Genomic DNA, 12,939 nt, shown 5'->3' with positions numbered 1-12,939 from the left:
ACTCACACAAACACACGCACACTCACACACACACACACACACACAACACACACACAACACTCACACACACACACACACACACACACACACACAACACATCACGCACACTCACACAAACACACGCACACACACACACACTCACACACAACACACACACTGACAACACACACACACACACAACACATCACACACATCGCACACTCACACACACACTCGACACACAACACACACACTGACAACACACACACACAAACATCACACACACGCACACTCACACAAACACACGCACACACACACACTCACACACACACAACACACACACTGACAACACACACACACACAACACATCACACACATGCACACTCACACACACACACTCACACACAACACACACACACACTGACAACACACACACACAAAACATCACACACACACACACGCACACTCACACAAACACACGCACACTCACACACACACACACACAACACACACAACACATCACACACACACACACACACTCACACACACAACACATCACACTCACACACACAGAAACACGCGCACGCACACACACATGCGGGCGCACACACACACACAACACATCACACACACACACAACACAACACATCACACACACACACACACAGAGAGAAACACACGCACAAACACACAAACACACACACACACACACACACACACACATACACGCAAACGCATACAAGTACACACACAAACGCAAATAAAGACACACGCTCCTCAAAACATCACATTCCTGGTAATATGGAGGGAGAATATAGCGCAGGCCAAATGTGGTGGTGATTACCGTATGAGACTATTGATAAATGACATCTTATTAGTACAGAACAGAAGACAAAATTTTATCCTCAGCCGGCCGCGGGTTCTAGCCGAAGTACTAACATGTGATTGACCGTAACAATTCAAAGATATGTCTAATTTAAGGAACTTGTGGAATTTAGGATGTAATTCTTTTTATAAATTTAACGTTTAGAAATAAGAAACTTACGAATTTTTCTTGGTGGCTTTAAACCCCTGATAACCAACTTAACATGAATGTTTCAAAAGCATCTCTTTATATAGGATATAGATTTGAAAATTAAATGTGTAATTTTTGCACAGGAGTTCCAAAATATTAGTCTGGAAGTAATTATTGTCTAGCTGGAACCATGCATGTAGATCATGCATCATCCAAACGACATGGAGTAAGATGACAAAATTGAAAAATTGAATGGTGTTTAATGACCCCTTATCTAAGTACTGCGAGTTCTATAGAGGTTGTTTTACAGCAAAATCAATAGACAGTTTCTCTAATACTCTAATACAGTAACACCGATTGTTTTAAGACCACCCACCCTTAAATCATTTAAAGAGAGACTGAAATATGATTGGTACTAAACTCCTAACTGACACTTCACTCCTTTCGAACACCGACCGATTATGAATAAGTATTTTTTTTTGTTATTTCTTTGATTTGTATATGTGATTTATTACTATTATGTTCAAATACTTTATTATTTATGATCTACTATTCCTAAGTTTGTATTATTTGGAGTTTGACCTCTGACATCTCACCTCTGACAGACCTTGTATTTTGATTTATGATTTCTCGTTAACGTTTAATTACTATTATTTTATATTACCTTATTTTCTGTATTGGGCTCCCTTGGAAATCAGCCCCAAGGGGCTGAAGGGACCACCCATATGTCTTGAAGATGAATAAATAAATAAATAAATAAATAAGAGGCATTTGTAACCAAAATTTAACAACTTATCCAACCACCAGGAGTGGTTTTCACGTTTGCCAAATAAGACCAGACGAGATCGGTCGGCACGATCGTCAAACTATAGGAACTCTCTTGTCTATAAACCGGCCCTTAAACTTTGAAAGAGCTACACCTGAAACGTTTTACTGGGCTGCTGATTACGACGGCTATTTCATCACCAAAAGCTGAATCTAGAAAAAAAACAGTGCGCAGTATGTTGTGCGGAATTATGCTGTTCTGATTAATCATTGATAATGAAAGACGTAATAACTGCGAGTTGGTTGTAATGAGACTCTCATTTAAAACTAATCTCATCGAACTGCGCACTGCTTTCTTATGCACTTTGATGTTCTGTATCTGTACCTGTATAGCCGGTATAACCACCCTTCGGCGTAACACACCAGCTTCGCAGGCACGAGGCGCGGCGGCAGCTGGCTATATCGCACCGAACGACTTGATACACTCAATCTTTGTACATTTAATTGCAGGAGTTGTTTAAAGCTTTCTAGTGATGATCTGGGCTGGTATCAGATACTTAGTGGTTGGTACGTCCACCAGTTTATTAGTCATTTTGTACATCATGCACAGTCTGGACATGTTTCGCAGTTCCCCAGCCCTATGCCTAGCAGGTGCCATGCATTGTACAACAGCTGTTTTTTTATAACAAATATAGAAAAGGCACCGTTCAGGACCTGTATCCTCGGGCTGCACATATATATAATCCCCGAGAAGGAATATTCTTCTCCCTGACCTGATTCTGACAGATGCAGCAGCTGATATTAAGGACAAATGGCACAATAAGGCTAATTTAAATTCATATCAGCATGCCGCAGACCACAACAATACATCACCGATAACGTGGTCATTAAAATGACAGAACGCTGAATGTCAATGATTTGAGAATGACTAGCTGTAATGGTTTACTTCCATCTTTTTTCGGCATACATTAATCTGTATCTGTATCGGTATAGCCGGTATAACCGCCCTTCGGCGTAACACACCAGCTTCACAGGCACGCAGCTCGGCCTCAGCTAGCTATATCACACCGAACGGCTTGTTACACTCGATCTTTGCACATTTGATTGCAGGAGTTATTTAAAGCTTTCTATTGATGATGCCCCAACTGTGCTTGGTGGCAACGAGTTCCAGTCTACGATAGTTCTGGGGAAATACGAGTTTTTGAACACTTCAATTCTTGGTTGATAACTCTGATATTTGAAGGCATGACTGATAATCGTATCTTTCAGTGGCCCGCGCAAGTAAATATGTCTCTGGCTTCTTTACGTCAACTTATACGTACAAGAAATTTGACAGAAAATGAAACGTTTATAATCTGGACGAAAACAATATCCCTAAACAGTCAAAAGTTATCAGATAACTTGATACAACAACTAGATTTAGCACAACATTACACTAGAACACATGTTAAAATATGACAATATGCACTAATCAAGTAGAAATTAGAGTTCCACGATCTCATGCCTACGCCACATTAGGTTCAACCTACAATTTCATTGAAATGCACTCCTGAACTATATCATGAATTAAAAAATACATCATATTCATTAAATGCATGATATTCTCCACCTCCAACAAAGAAGGGCAGATTAGCATTTCCTCACAAATTTAGCAAGTAATACCCTCATTTGAATAATTTATGCTTAATGACGTTCATCTACATTTAACTTCTAAATGTCTGGAGTATTGAATTCCAGGCTTCTACCACTATGGAATTAAAGCATTTTCTCATTAATGATGCCAATTAGGTCTTTATTTACATACTTGATATCTGCTGATGTTCCCTTTGTTCACAGGTGCATATGTCACAATTTTGATGTCCTATTTTGGAGGGTAGTGGATTAATAGAATTTCCTCGTTAATTATGCAAAGTAGGTAACCATTTGCATAATTGTCATCTAATTATGTTCAGCAACACCTAACCTACCTACGAATCTAAAATCACGAGGATTCCTTAACGGGTTCTTGAGCTATCCCCCTTCAACATTTTTCAACAAATGTCCATGCAGTTCCAGGAAATACTATGAGCAGCTTTGCTAGCCAGCGGTGAGGGCTGAAAGCGAGAGGTAGCGAACACATAGACGATTTTCCTACACGGTTATTTGCAGACAACTTTCATTAAACACTCCTGCTGTCAATGCGATAGTCAGTCGCAATAAGAAAACACATGTGACTGTAGTGGGTTGAACCATGAAAACGTAACAGCCCCGTACCTCCTGACAAATGGAGGGATCCATGGGGCACTCGGTCATTTTGTACATCATGTCTTGTTGTGCGTCTTGGCCCGTCTATCAGTGTACAGTACCGGGCCTGTTCACCGCACTAAAGAGTGTCCGGTTGAACGCACAGACGTCGTTTTAAAATATTGCGAGCATATCGAGAGCTTCTTAAGCTAAGGTCCCAATTACGCCGGTGCCCGTCGGGGATGTAGCCCCGGCTGGCCCCGGCCGGGTTCAGGAGTCGAGCGGGCATCTGCTGTCGTGGTCACAATTAAAAGTTTCCTTCAGTAGTATTTTGTTAGAAATTTTGTCACCCTCTTTGGTAGGCACCCGGCAGGTACCCAGCAAATTCTCTGAAGATGTCTTGTATTGACCTATACGTAATGCAGAATTCACGTATTTGTTGTGATCATTTGATCTGTGAGGTCACACATTTACCCGGGTTTACGAAGTACACACCTTTATTCTGTTCATCTGGTCTGTGACGTAAGAAATGTGTCCCGGTGGAATGCCGGCAATCGGAGGGGTACCTCTCGGTGTTCTCACGATGAGGTCACGGCGTCTTTTTGTCAGCGGGGCCCGGGTAGAATTTAACTCAGAATTAAATTCTTATCGGGGCCCCGACGGGCCAAAAAAACGCCCGGTAGCCGCAGGGTGTCCCGCGGGGCCACGTCGGGGTCCCGCCCGAAAGTGGTAAAAAACAGCCCGGGAACTACCCGCCAGGGCCCCTTTTCCCAATTGGGACCTTAGCTTTAGTCGGGATGCATTAATCAAATTATCATGGTTCGAATCTGATAACAAATAGAGAAGCTTTTGTGCTCTTTTCAACATGAAACACGTGGTTACAGCATCAGTATATGTAGGATGTACTCACAAATAAAAACTCTCGAGGCTGTGCAAAAACGAGCCATGAAAATCGTAAACGAAAACAGCAACAGCCTGACGTCTGTACTACTGGTTCTGCCCACACTTCAGTCACGGCGGGAGGAAGCAGCGAGAACTCTACTTACCCAGATGCGGGCAAGCGACCCCCTGCGCTACATGGTCACCAGTGACAGGAAGAAAGTAACGGAAAGGACACTCAGAAATCACAACCACCTCTCACTGCCTAAATGCCAAATTGAGAGACTGAGGTGATCTTTCCTGTACCAGTCAACATTGCTATATAATAAATCTCTAAACTGATTTCACCGGTAATGTTTGTATATGTATGTATATGTATGATTTGAAAAAAATGAATATTTGTAAATGATATGTAACTGAATGTCAATGTATATAAATGTTTTCTCTTAAGTTTCTTAATCTTCCGTGATATTGTGATTTTATTGTATTTGTAAATTAGCAATAATTCAGACTTTTTGCAAATTCTGTCAATGCTAATAAATGTTTCTTATGTCTTATGTCTCAGTATAGCGTTACCATTATATCGTCACAAATCACATATTCCAAAAACCATTCTCTATCTATTTGTTGTCAGATTCAACCCATTGTAATTAAGTTAACGTTGAGCATAAAATTCCACACTGAAAAACAAGCTGTTTAACGTCACCAGGTTCATTCTGATGCCTTCCTGTCCTATACAAATGAGGTTTAGACCTCTGTTGTCGCAATGCATTCTGGGGATGGGAAACTCGTGAATTGTGTTGTAAGATAAAATGGACAAATTGACAGACGACGCTGACAACACCTAGCACTGATGATACGGGGGACCACACCCTTGAGAATATAATGTTGTAGGTACAAATGTTGTTTACAAAGATGCACCTTTTGAAAGGTTTAGGTTTTTGTAATATCACTTGAAAACTTGATCAAATCATTTTATTTTATTCTGCTAATTATAGAAAGATAAATGATTCCATTTCTCTTATTATATTTTAGTATAGTCTCTGAAGACTAATACAGTGGCTTCCTACTGGGAGATGTTAAGAGTAGGATGGTCTTATACTACACGTTTGTTAGAGAGAGACACTGGTCTCGCAGGGACTACATTAGTGTCCGCTATGAGAGGTAGGACATACTGGAGTAACTTTATCAAGTGTACCTCACCGGATTTATAATCCGGAGGCATGATGATGATGATGATGATAGTCTCTGTAGATTTTTTACCATAGAGTAATACATCACGTTCATTTAAATTTTAATAACTTTACATCATTCTACTAACAATAAATCATTCCATTTATCTTATATGTCTTTTGCATAGTCTCTGTAGTTTTTTTCCACAGAGTAATGCGTCTCGTTCATTTAAGTTTTAGAGTAATGAATCGATCAACCGGATGACAGCTTAATACACACATTCCCTCAGTGACATACGACGGAAAATCAATATGGCGTCTTTGGGGGGCAATGTCAGGATAACAAAATTCACGTTGCTTCATGAGTGAAGTACAAACTCCTACACGTTACGTCAAATGAAGTTTATTTATTTATTTTTGTTTATTTTATTGAAATTGCAACAATGCAATACACGCGGAGCAGAGGCAGCTGTTGCTGGTGTTGGGTCCCGCACATAGAAACAAATACTGGACAGACAATACTCATTTGCACTTGAGTCTAGGGGGAAAGTCGTGTAAAGTGTAAGGTAAAAAAAGGTCACAATTGCTATCAACAATGCGTAACGGCTGCCAATAATCCTACACTGTAGGGCTGGGCGGTAAGGAAGAAGGAAAGGTAATGTTACAGTAGTAACGCTATACTGATCTACCCTGTCAATAGAAAGGAGATACAACTATCAACTTGACTATATTGCTCGAAATAATTCAACAGACGTTGTAAAATATAAATATTAAGGGTGTAACCTTCATTGTTTAAGTTTCTGTCATCCACGAATAATCAGATAAGGCGCTGTGCACCCTGGGGGATTTTACTCCAGGCGCAATGCGTCATGGGAATGGGAAACTGCTGAATGAAAAGTCGGCAGGTTTGGTTGTTCTAGCCTGAGCCGTATATACACACACCAACCCGCACTTCCGTCTGAGGAAAGGTAATTTTCATCGGCTTAAAATGACAGTATTTACTAACAGGGCACGGGTTTCTAGTAGCAAGCAAAGTTTAATTTATGGTACCTGGATAATAGAAGAATGTCACACACTCACATACACCCACGCAAACGCACACACAAACACACACACACAGGCACATACACACAAACTCACAAACTACACACACACATACACACACACACACACACACACACACACACACACACACACACACACACACACACACACACATACACATAAACACACACACATACACATAAACACACACACAGACAGACACAAATATAAACACACACACAGACTAACACATACATACGCACACAAACACACGATGCTACTTTAGAGACATCAGGTATTTCAGATACAAGAGACAACCTAGACACACTGCCATAGAAAAGTTGATGTTCATTAAACATTTTATGAGCCATGTTAGATATGTCTCTCATTTGTCTTCGAATTATGTCATGAGGGACGTGCTTAATGTGTGCACTTATGGCTGTAAAACCTATTCATGCAACTGGGTCGATGATTACGGGCATGTGTGCAATCTTTTTCAATACGAATAATAAAAGGTTTTATTGAATTTGCATGAATCGAAACCTGACAGAAATGGGTCGGATTTGATGACCCTCCTTGGCCGTTGAGAGTTCTCATTGTTACATGACTTAAATATCCGCTATGGTACCTTTCTCGGGTTCTGAGATATCCAATAGGTCGATGGAAAGAAACTTCTTTCTTTCTTCCTGGACTTTGCTTCATTGTCTGTCATCATCATATAACAAACAACAGAGTTGTTAACATGGGTTCAACTTGGAGTCAGTCCAGTAAAATCAGTAGTCTTGGAGGCGCGTCTGATCTAACCCTAACCCAAATCAGTTTAAAGTCACAGTTGGTGGAAACATAAGGAGGAAAAACACTGTTCAAAAAGATCTACAATCAAGAATATATAACTACTGGACACTGATATATCAAGGTCAACTTGTTCCGTTACTTCAGATCTGTATTATTTGACTTTCCATGTCTCTTTGATTTGATTATTTATATTTCTTTCCATTGATATGTAAACTCCACTTTTAGTTATTTACTTTTAAGTTGACATACCTTTTGACTATCTACCATTTATGATTTGATATCTGAACGATTATGATTACTTCTATGTTACTTTATTTCATTTGATTGTTGATGAGTTAGTTACGATTTCGTCTTGTTCACGATAAGTTTATCTATTTTTAGTTGACCTTTGTTAGTTCATCTTTAATCTTTTGTTATAATTATAATGTCATGTGGTTTTGTTGGGGTTATCCCCCCAGGAATCTTTGAAAAACGCCAATAGCCGACATGTATTTCCTGGTTAGATAAATAGACAAACAAACAAGCAAAGATTACAACGAGCAGAATAACAAACTGCCAATACGTCCTGAGCCTGGCTACAGCAGCTCACGTGATGCTTCTTCAAAGGAGCGTGAGTTTAATATCTATTGAGAGAAAGAGAGAGAAAGTACCATATACATCTGTCAGCGCGCTTTTCTACTACTGCTTACAAATTAGATCTGCGATATAAACAGTAACAGCGGGAGTGAAAATGACGTATAGTAAGACATTCAACATTCCGCCAATACCAGCGTTTAGCTGAGGACAGAAACACCTTCAATGTAACAATCTGTATGAGGACCCGTTATTTTTGTTTTAATTTTACTTGTACTCCTTGCTGACAACGGGCAGCACAAACTAGGTAATGCGTCGCTCAGCCAAATGCTGTACATGTTGAAGTTATCTACCTTACTTCAACAAGAAAAACATTGTAGTTCTTTACCAAAAGAATTACCACTGACCCTCAACTTCTCGAGTTCCATTTTCCCTAAACAAAAAATGAATCAAATACAATTCCTTCTTGGCGGTAGTTTTATGAAACAGTGGTCTGGCATTTCATTTTATGTTTTTTTAGTAAATTCGCACGAAAAACAACACCAAATGCTGACTACAAATAACACAGATTTAGGCTTACCCACACCCTTTCCCTGGAGGCCGTTGGTGATTTTTACGACCTCTTACTTTATAACTTGAATATGATGAATGACACAAAAGTCATGAATTTTCATAAACCGCAACAAAACAGAAAAAAAACAAGAATTCGGAGATCTCAAACCTCCATGAAATATATGAGTTTTTGTAAATGTTTTTAAACGGTACACTACACTACAGTACAGATCAAAATAACACAGGCTTTTGTCCTAAAATAGGTCAGGCTGTCAACTCAGTACATGTAGTCTATTCCCGAGGGAGAACATCATCAATCAAACCTGGTAGGCGCGATGCCTGACCACACGTGTTTTGGGTTAGAGGAAGTCTTAAATCGGCACATCTGTTTTCCCTCAAAATACAAACGTTCTACTGCAGTACCAAGGTCAGCCACCAGGAGGTCCATATTTGACCTTGACCTTTGGCTTCCTAAGACCTACCAACATACTAAATATCATTACAATCCATGAAGGCGTTATGAAGTTATGCTGACTACAAATGTGCGGAAACACAAACACACAGACAGACACACAGACGCGCCAAAAACAATACCTCCATTTTTCATGGAGGTAAACACACTTCAATGAAAGCCTTAGTCTCTGCATGTACGCCACAGCGCGCCAGGGCTGGCGCAGTAACACAGTCCTACAGGGACAACATGGCATCGATTAAACCAGCCGGTCTTTAGATCGCTCAATGCCATGGGGTGTCCCCAGGTGATTTTCAATACATCATTTTACAGCTGGATACAAAATAAGAATATAAACCACACAGGTAATGGACTAATGGGTAATATAATAAGCACATAAGGATAGGGCGTGGCAGTAGGGATGCATCATGTGTAATAAAGAAAATACTCCTGGTGTGAAAGAAGAAAACTCCAGGTCCCTGCCTACACACGAGGTTACTGGGAGAGAGATGTGATAAACGTTGGAATTGAAATGTGTGATAGCGCCGGGCTGATCTGCAGACTTATCTAGATTAGAGAAGATGGGTCTGTGTCCGTGCGGAGCGGTGTGGGAGGAGCCGTGCAGACATGCGGGGATTACCGCCACATTTCCCGCCCACAGAGGGACCAGCCGCCCGTGGTGAAGTATGGAGAAGTGCGCGCGGGATGACATCTCTGGTCTGTGGAGAACGCCGATGTTATGAGAATTGTACGTGGCGAATCTCCGGGGAAACCTTACTAATGGCTTCATCCGTGTAAAAGTCGCCTGACGGGAATACTAAGTTGAACAAGTGTCCGGGTCGCGACGAGCGTTTGGGAAGGTCTAGTTCAGCAGAACGGCAGAGGGGAGGGTAGAAAACTCCTGCAGATTTCTCAACTTTTCCAACTATGCAGGTTATCTCATGGGAAATTAGCGATGTCTCAAATCACGCCAGGCACCGTACATATCTCCTTACAGATATTTGTAAATCAATCACTTATTTTGATTAGAATTAACTTTTTCACGGCCAGAAAGTTTCCGGCTAAACTTGTAGCTATCGCTATTTTTCATTTCTCAATATCAACAGCAGACTTGATAGGAAGTAAATTAAATATTAACATCATATCACTACTGTCAGATGATGGAACAAGATGTTTGAAATCAGTCATATAGTGAAATATTATAACATATCTTGCTATGATTAACATATGATTTAATTTCGCATTTTGTTATAATCCATTTGACACACATTGTACATGTACCACAGGGAAGATGAAATGTTTTTTTCTATCATGATGGCCAAAGAACCAGTCGTTGTCTGCAATGCTGCTTGATGTAGCTGCAATGCTGCTATAGTCAGAAATATGACAAAGTGTTCTCGAGTCTGTACACATCTCAACATTAATGCCAACATTCATAAAGGTATGACGAACAGGGAGAATTTTGAATCTAGATGAAAATGATAAATATAATAAACTTATTGTACAAAGTACAAAGTATGCCATCTACATTGTATGTAGTATTGAATGAAAATGGGCTTTTACGATCATTGGAGGAATTTGTAACGTCTAGACATTCTTTAAGATGTGTTATATAAAGTACATAAAATGTATCATGTATACCAGGCAGGGGATTTCTCATGGCATTATGTACTTATGTTTGTTATCCAAGTCCATTGAGATAAATCCTGGTATAGCAGACATGAAGCCATTCCGTACCAGACCGCCCTGTTCATGATCCTGCGTTAGACATCGATCAGATCGGGGTGGTTTTGATCACCTTCTCTTCTAAATCACCTGGTCAGGAGATGAACCTGTTCCTGAGAGGTAAAGCTGTGCAATGAGCTTTTCTGCCCTTCATTTACCAGCGTTTTCGGAGCAGACGTCCATTGTATGGTGAAAGTCCACCCACACGATCTCATGGTGAACGTTTCGTTGACTACATAGTACATAACCTGCGCTGCGACAGGAATAACATTACCTACGTACAGCTGGCCATTTGTGCAAGAGACTTACCTACGCTAGAAGACCGAAGGGTCCAACTTTACCTGAACTTTGCTAGGAAAGTTCTTCGATCACAGGACTTCCAACACTGGCTACCGCCCAGGAGGGGCACCACCACTGAGCGCACCACTCGTTCCAGTAATAAACTGACTCTTACCAAATGTAGAACTGAGCGGTAGAAACAGAGTAGCGTCCCATACATGACCTACCTCCTGGACAGTCACTGTTTGTCTTAGACAGTATGTCAAAGACGTTGTCAATAATGATGTGGATATTTGTGTTAATGCCTGTGTAAATAAATGTAAATAAATGTGTAATGAATTTGCATGACTTGTACAACTGGACGTAATTCAGCCTTTAGCTGCAAAGTCTACGTTTTTTTATGAATAAAACACCATTTGATTGATTGAAGAGATGGAACTTTTTTATGCCACGAATAAATAACAAGAACCACCCTATGACATGAAACAAGCAACCATCTTTTGTTACCAACATGCACTGCTTTTGCTGCACAGATATCAATATTGCTATGAGCAAGGATTGATTCATCTTACTTAATATATAAAAAAGCATTGATGTTAAAAATCCTGTTTTCCTGCCCTGAAATAACTTTGGGTGCCTTTAACAACAAAGGCAATTTTGCAAATGAGGTACAGTGTTCACCTTTACATACGCTACTCAAGAGCAGAAGTAAATATTTTGGTTCTGCAGATACCAGTTTTTTTTTCTGAATATTGAAAGGATACTGTAGTGGCAACTTGGCATTGGGTTTGAACTTGCGAGCAGTTATATTATACACAATCAAGATTCTGGTAACCCCCAAGCACCCCCCAGAACTATTACAGCCAGGTGAAACATCTTATTTCCAATTATTGGACAAATGTCAAAACGGCGGCTCTTAAGAAGACATGGGTTCATCTTGAAAATTATTTTTGAATTGTGTTTCAACAGAGAATTTTAACCTTCAGCAATGACCTTTCTATAATCCAACTGTCAAAACCACCTCCCGCTCTCTATCAAACGGTTAACTGTTGCCACTCTCACATCCAAACATACAATACCCCCCTCCCAGCGCTGTCAAAAACAATGCTTCCAACCTCAAAGTACATGTAGCTAGTGGACATTGACGTTTTCTTCAATACTTGCCCTCCATTTTCTGAGACAAAACATTTTCATTTGATTACTCTGCAAGTTTGACGTCATTGTATCAAACTGAAATTAATTCACCTTGACATTTATTTAAGTGATTGTAAGATATGTTGTCTTAACACTAGTGAGGGTACTTTTAAAAAGCCCCTGTCGCACATAGCTGAATATATCAACTTTCTGTCTATTCGATTTTAAAGCAGAGATACGGACAAGACAATTACCTTTCTGAATTACATAATTTTGAAGTTCGTAGATCGATTATATGATGAGAATTTCTAGCCATAAATTGAATATAGAATTAGGAAGATATAAAAAATCCC

Source organism: Branchiostoma belcheri, unplaced genomic scaffold (genome assembly GCF_001625305.1).
Source record: "Branchiostoma belcheri isolate BF01 breed outbred unplaced genomic scaffold, Haploidv18h27 scaffold148, whole genome shotgun sequence".
Lineage (NCBI taxonomy): Eukaryota > Metazoa > Chordata > Leptocardii > Amphioxiformes > Branchiostomatidae > Branchiostoma > Branchiostoma belcheri.
The sequence above is the reverse complement of the archived record's forward strand: the minus strand, read 5'-3'. Positions refer to the sequence as shown.